The sequence below is a fragment of the Triticum urartu genome, unplaced genomic scaffold (genome assembly GCF_003073215.2).
Source record: "Triticum urartu cultivar G1812 unplaced genomic scaffold, Tu2.1 TuUngrouped_contig_368, whole genome shotgun sequence".
Classification (NCBI taxonomy): Eukaryota; Viridiplantae; Streptophyta; class Magnoliopsida; order Poales; family Poaceae; genus Triticum; species Triticum urartu.
This window is the reverse complement of record NW_024114220.1, coordinates 14,353-22,018: the sequence shown is the minus strand read 5'-3', so window position 1 is coordinate 22,018 and position 7,666 is coordinate 14,353.

The window sequence follows — 7,666 nt, the reverse complement described above, 5'->3', positions numbered from 1 at the left end:
GTTGCTTCTTCATTGACCCTTCGTGGGTGGAGCCCTCTGTGGACTCACCTAAACGTTACCCTTCGTGTGTTGAAGTCTCCATCAACGTGGATGTACGATAGAACCACCAATCGGAACCACGCCAAAAATCTCCGTGTCTCAAATTGCGTTTGCACACACCAAACTCCTCCCTTTACCTTCATATGCAATTGTTTTACTTTCCGCTGCTATACTCTTAGAATTGCATGCGTATGTTGATTGCTTGACTTGTGCTAAGCTCCTAAAATATGCCTAGAACTAAAATTGGGAAAAGGCTAGATTTTTATTTGGTCAAGTAGTCTAATCACCCCCCCCCTCTAGACATACTTTCGATCCTACAAGTGGTATCAGAGCTTTGGTATCCATTTGCTTTGATTTCCATAGCTTTTGGTGGTCATAGCCTTGGTTTCACAACCTAGGAGAGTATGGCGTCTAGCGAGGGAAATTACGACTGTAGAGGTCCTTACTTTGATGGTACAAATTTTGCTAGTTGGAAGCATAAGATGAAAATGCATATTCTTGGACATAACCCCGCCGTTTGGGCTATTGTTTGTATTGGCTTGCAAGGTGAATTCTTCGATGGGAGAGAACCAAACTGTGAAGCTACCGCGGAAGAGTTGAAGATGCTACAATACAATGCTCAAGCTTGTGATATTCTCTTCAACGGATTATGCCCCGAAGAATTCAACAAAATCAGTCGTCTTGAGAATGCAAAGGAAATTTGGGATAATTTGATTGATATGCACGAAGGTACCGAATCTATCAAGGAATCCAAATTGGATGTGGTTCGAAGTCAGCTTGACAAGTTAAAAATGAAGAATGGTGAAGGCGTCACTGAGATGTACTCTAGGCTTGCTCTCATCACAAATGAGATTGCCGGCTTAGGAAGTGAAGAGATGACCGATAGATTCATCATCAAGAAGATCCTAAGAGACTTGGATGGAAAATATGATACCGTGTGCACATTGATCCAAATGATGCCCAATTACAAAGATCTCAAGCCAACAGAAGTTATTGGAAGAATTGTTGCTCATGAGATGTCACTCAAGGATAAGGAAGAGCTTCACAACAAGTCAAGTGGTGCTTACAAAGCCTCGTGTGATGCTCCCACATCATCAAGTAAGAAGCAAACCTTCAATGAAGAATTGAGTCTAATGGTGAAGAACTTCAACAATTTCTACAAGAGTATAAGTAAGGAACAAAGTTCCAAGTCAAGGTCCTATAATGACAAAAGATCTTCTAGTCATGAGCGCAATTGCTACAATTGTGGAAGACCCGGACACTATTCCAATGAGTGTATGGCTCCCTACAAAAGAAGAGAAGATTCTCCCTACAAAAGAAGAAGTAGAAGAGAAGAATCACCATCAAGAGAAAGAAGGAGTAGAGATGATCGTTATGAACGAAGACCCTCTCGGAGAAGCAAGGACTCGGAAAGGAAGGACAAGTCATCAAGGAGCTACAAAAAAAGAAGACATCAAGCTCATGTTGGTGAATGGGTATCCGGTTCCGACTCTGACTCTGACGATCACTTCGAAAGAAGTTATCACTCCGACTCCGAATATACTCAAGATGAAGGTGTTGCCGGACTAGCACTTGTGACAACCAAGTCCTATGACATATTTGACTCACCAAACGAAGGAATTGGGAGATGCTTCATGGCTAAAGGTCCAAAGGTAACACACCCCGAGTATGTTGATTTCAATAGTGATGAAGATGATTTGCTAGGAGATGATGATTTACTTGTTGACAACTCTAGTTATGAAAACTATGATGAGCTTGCTATTAATCATGATAATCAAGATAAAACGAATGACGATGATAAGAAGGAGATTGAGCGTCTAACTAAAGAACTAAACACTCTTAAGTTAGCTCATGAAACTACCTTGGAAGATCATCGAGAACTTTTAAAGACTCATGACAAGCTACGCTTTGAAAAGCTCAACCTTGAGCAAGAACATGAGTTTTTAAAGGCAATCAATGATGATCTTCGCAAGAAAAGTTCTTCTTACATTTCCAGGCGTTTACTCTTGTCTACTTACATGCCACAAGTTAAATCTAGTAACAAGAACAAGAAAGATTCTTCATCTAGTAGTAACAAACAATCATGTTAAATCCAATGTTGTTGCTTCTAGTAGCTCTCTAGATTCCACTAATGATTATCTTAGCCAAGTTACACTTGAGAAACAAAATAGCTTATTGAAGGGAATTATAGAGAAAGGCATTTACAAGAGCCTTGCCAGAAGTAAGCAATTTGAGGAAATTGTACGCAAGCAAGGAAGAAACCGGAAGAATCAAGGTGTTGGTTTCGAATGAAAGTTCAATGCCAATGGAGTTGAGTGGGAAGAAGATCAATACCCCAAGACGAAGTTTGTTCCTCAACAAGAGAAGTATGATCCTACTTCTTTCAAAGGAACACAATCTCAAGATGATCCTCCACCACAAGACCACAAGCAAAAAGGGAAGGACAAGCTTCAAGAGGAGATTGATGCATTCGAGGAAGCTCCCAAAGCCTTGGTCAAGTGGGTTCCCAAGACTACATCAAGTTCTACTTCATCAAGTACGACTACAACTCCAAGGATTACCATCAAGATGGTGTGGATCCCGAAGAACAAGAACTAGAGAGTTCTTGAGGGTGACTCCGCCAACATACTTCACTCATATCATTTTGGCGAGGACAAGTGCAAACAACTTCCATATCTTGCACTAGTTCAAGAAGTCACAAACCCTCTTGTTGGTAAGACAAGGGACAAGGTAACCTAATGCTTCCATGGACATCATCTTGTGTACACATCACTCTATGTCTATGGATATCCTTGTTTGTTCCTTGTGGGACTAACCCATGTAGGTATTGAAAGTGCAACTCACTCCAAAGGATTGCTCCGAATGATCTACATCAGCATTCAGCATCCACATATTCAACACCTACATGAAGTCATCATCGACAAACCCAAGGTTAGTTGATCCCTCTTAGGGGGGATATCACATCTAGGGGGAGCTTTACTCTAATCAATTGAGCTAAAGCAACTCTAATGGTGTGAACACAACAATGCTTTATGTAAAAGTGGTAACCCCACTTGTGCTTAAACGATGAGTATGACCTATGATCAAATGTTCTCATTTGACTCCTAAGTCAATATACTCATATATAGATGACCTAGTCATCGCCAATTGCTTGATAGATGCTAGAGTGTTTGTGCATGCTTTGTCACATATTTCTTTTGCCATCTTATTGTGTGAGCATGTTGGTTGCATATTTTACTCATTCGAGGACATCCATTTGTTGCTTTGATTGTTTGGCCTTTTCTCTTTTGCCAAATGGATGGACAAGAATGCCTACGAACTCCCTCTAGCTATCTATACTTTTCTCGTGTCAAACTCTATTCATGCTACATCACAAAGTTTGATCAAGTCAGATTCGAACCACTCTATGTGAGGAGCACTCGGAGTCCCCGATTCGTCATAGACTTAAACTTCCAAAACCTCTTTGTGCATTTCGGTCTGACCGATTCATCCTTTTTGGTCCTACCAAGATCACTTAGTTTATCTAGGTTTTCAATCTCGGTGCAACCGATTAGAACTTTTTGTCACACCGAGTTGCAGTAACTGCTCATAGTTTTGCATCTCGGTGCCACCGAGTTGTTCCACTCGGTCACACCGACAGGGTCAGGCTATATATACTGACGGGCGAGATTTTGGAAATTTTTCCGAAACCCTTCGCCCGCGCATAACCTACTCTGTCTCTTCAGGTCTCCGGATCGTCTTCTCGTCGCCAGCGACCTCCCGCCGCTGGTCTCCGCCTCCGTCAACGGCAATCTGCCCCACCGTTGCTGTCGTAGCAAGTTCGCCGCCGAACTAGGGGACGAGCTTTATCTTTGTGCTAATCCATAACTCTTATTCTTAGCACATTGCTTTGCCATGATTCTTGCCACGAATGAAATCATCCTGTCCAGCGAAAACGTCCCGTAGATTAGTTTTTATGTGAAAATTTAGGGTTAGGTCTCCGCCGAATTCATCTCGGACCGACCGAGTTGTATAAATCGGTCTCACCGATTTGGCTTAGGCCATTGCACATGCGTTCTCGGTCTGACCGAAAATTGCAAATCGGTGTGACCGAGTTCAATTCTCTGTGAAACCCTAGCAGTCTCGGTGCCACCGAACTGTGACTCGGTCTGACCGAGTTCACTAGTTTAGGTTCCAAAAACTGCTTTGGTATCACCGAGTTTACAAATCAGTAGATCCAAAATGCTTTTTGTGAAGAACTAAAACTAAGTTTTTGGGTCAATTGTTTTGCAAAACTCCTATACTTTGTGATGCTCATCTACTCTACCTCATCTATAATCTATTCATGGGGTCTGCTGACAGTTTTCCTGCAAGATGTCTGATCAAAGTGATAGCCAGAACAAGTCTGAGGAGCAGGTTCAACGGAGTGAGGGCACTAGTCCCTCTAGCACTTCTGATGAGGGCAGCAGGAGCACACCAAGTACCTTGCCAAAGGCAGCTACCAGGACATGGAAGAAGAAAACTTATGATTCAGAAGATGAAGAATATGTGGTTGTTGAGGATGAGGCCACTTCAAAGAAAAAGGTGCTGAAAAAGGAGTATGGCTCAGCTGCTACAGTTAAGGCAGGGATGCATAAGAAGGCACCAGCAAAGAGAGTTCCTATGTCTAAGGCCAGAGCATCAACTGCTGAAACCTCCAAGTCAACTGAAGAGGTTGCTGGAGAAGGAAAGAAAAGGAAGGAAAGGGTCAAGAAGATCATTGCCAGAGTGCTTAGCAGATCATTAATTATGAGAGATGATGATGAAGAGGAAGAGGATGCTGCACCAGCACCCAAAGCACAAAATCTCATGGGAGATGCAATCGGATCAGGGGCTGCTCCATCTAAGCCCAAAGTTGCTCCCAAGGCAGCTGCTCCAGCTCAGAAGCCCAAGAGAAGCACTAGAAACATTCCTGCCGAGGAAAAGAACAAGGCCCCAGTGCCTGAAGCTGCTGAAGAAGATGAAACTCAAGTGCTAAGGAAGCTGAAGCCAAAGATCCCTGACCACAATAATGCACATCCAGTTGCAGAAAACATGAAAATCAGGAAGGATGTAGGATTGAGACTATGGAGACAGTCTGATCCATATGCTATCAGGAGAAGAACTATTGTGGACTACAGTTTTCACACTAAGGAACATCAGGACTTCTATGAGACAATTCTGCTTGATAAGAAGCCCATAGTGTGTGACATGAGATGGGTTGACTGGGAGTTCATTAAGGAGAATGAGGATCACTTCCCAGGTGTGTATGATAGCTTCCAGGCATGTGGAGTTGACACATTTGTTGCCCAGAAGCTCACCAAGTGGAACGATGAGTTGATCATGCAGTTTTAGTCAACTGCTCATTTCTATCCAGATGGGAAGATCGTTTGGATGTCTGAGGGTACTAGGTACCAATCCACCATTGCAGAATGGGCTAAGCTGATCAATGCCCCTGCAGAGCATGAGGATGACTTGGATGTTTATGCTGAGAAGAAGAAAGACCACAGCACAATGGCCAACATGTACAAAGCGATCCCAGATGCTGCTTTGGATACTCATAAGTTTGGATATGTCCACTACTTGTTGTCTGGTCTGCCTACTATAAATTGGATCCTCAGACACACACTGCTACCCAAGTCAGGTGATCACAAGATGATCAGAGGACATGCTATAAACTTGCTGCACATATTTGATGTCCCACAAAAATTCAAGGTCATGAGTTTGATTGTTGAGACAATCAAGAGGACTGCTGTTGACCAGAAGAGAAGTTGTGGGTATGCCCCACAAATTCAGTAGCTCATCAACTCAAAGATGGGCACAGGCACATATCTTTTGGATAAGGAGCATGTAACACCCTGTATGTAACCTGCCATATTTGTATTCCAACTCTTGCCATTTCCGGCACTAAGTTATGAGTTTCCTTGTTGTCGGGTTTTTGTCTTCGTGTGCTTTTGTCTTTGTCATGCATCTCATATCATGTCATCATGTGCATTGCACTTGCATACGTGTTCGTCTCATGCATCCGAGCATTTTCCCCGTTGTCCTTTTTGCATTCCGGCGCTCCTATGTCCTCTGGTGTCCCTTTCTACCTCTTTTTGTGTGCGGGTGTTAAACGTTTTCGGATTGGACCGATACTTGCCAAGCGGCCTAGGTTTACTACCGGTAGACCGTCTATCAAGTTTCGTGCCATTTGGACTTCGTTTGATACTCCAACGGTTAACCGAGGGACCGAGAAGGCCTCGTGTGTGTTGCAGCCCAACACCCCTCCAAAGTGGCCCAAAACCCACCTAAACCTCCTCCATCATCTAGGTCATTCGATCACGATCGCGTGGCCGAAAACCGTGCTCAATTTGGAGCCTCCTAGCTCCTCATACCTATAAAAGGCCTCTTCCTCGAAATTCTGGATCCCTACCTACCCTAACCCTAGTCCCCCTCGTCTCATCCGCGCGCCGAACACGTCCGGGCAGCGCCGGACGTTTCGCCACCACCTCCTGCAGCCACTGAGGGGCTGCCACGTGGCCCGCCGGCCGCCTCCCGCGCCGCGGCCCGCCCGGGCCCGAGGAGGGCCCTCCCGTGCCGCCACCGGTCCGCGCCTGCCCCGCCGCCCGTATCCGCGCGCCACCGCGCCGGCGAACGCCCGGAGCCCGCCGCCTCTCTGCTCGGTGCCGCGCCGCCACTCACTGCTCCGGTGACCCCGCCGCCTCGCTCCACGCCGACGCCGTGCGCCGCGCAGGATTCGGCAAGTCCCGCAACTCCGGCAACCCCCATCTTCGGTGAGTTCTTTGTTCCGACCATCCTCGAAGTCCATGCCCCAATCCGGATCCAGATCTGGAAACCCTATCCTCGGTTGACTTTTTGCCCTCGTTTTCCGTATTTTTGCATACTTCATCATGTCATAACTCTGCATCTGTGGCTCCGTTTTGGGCGTGTAGCATATCAAATTGTTCGTCTCGACGAGTACTTCATTTCATTCCATTGCATCATGTTTATTTGAGATCATCTTGATGCCCTAAATGCTGTTGCAAGAGGGCTATGCAATGTTAGTTTCAGATTCATATCAGTAATTGGACATTTGTCATTTTTGGCATGATTGTTGTGTGCATCCTATGAACTTGAGCCCTACGTGTGTTTTGAAGTATGCCATGCCATCTTTACAGGGGTGTATGCCATGTATTTTTGTGATCTCTGTGGTGACTAGCACAAGCATGCAAAGTAGCCCTCTTGATGTTGCTGATTTTAGGGACTTAGAAATATTCTAAGTCTTTATCCTATCAATATTTTTATGCCATGTATTCTTGTTGCTACAGAGTGATCCATGCCTCTTTTGAGCATGATTAGTAAGGATGTTTTGTAGATATTGTTGTTCTCTATCCATCCATGTCTTTGTTTGCAATTATGGAGCACCCTAGCTTGACTCAATCGAGCTCTACTTTTGCTATAAAATGTTCCTGGCAGAATGTTTACATGTTAAGCATTTTTGCCGAGGTTTTTATAGTTATCCATGCATGCTATGATGTTGTTCTTGCCATGTTTAGCTTCTATGTCATGCCTACTTGTTGGGTGTATGCTTAGTTTGTCATGCAATGCCTTGTGGTGAGTGCATCGAGCTCGTAAACATGCCTACTTA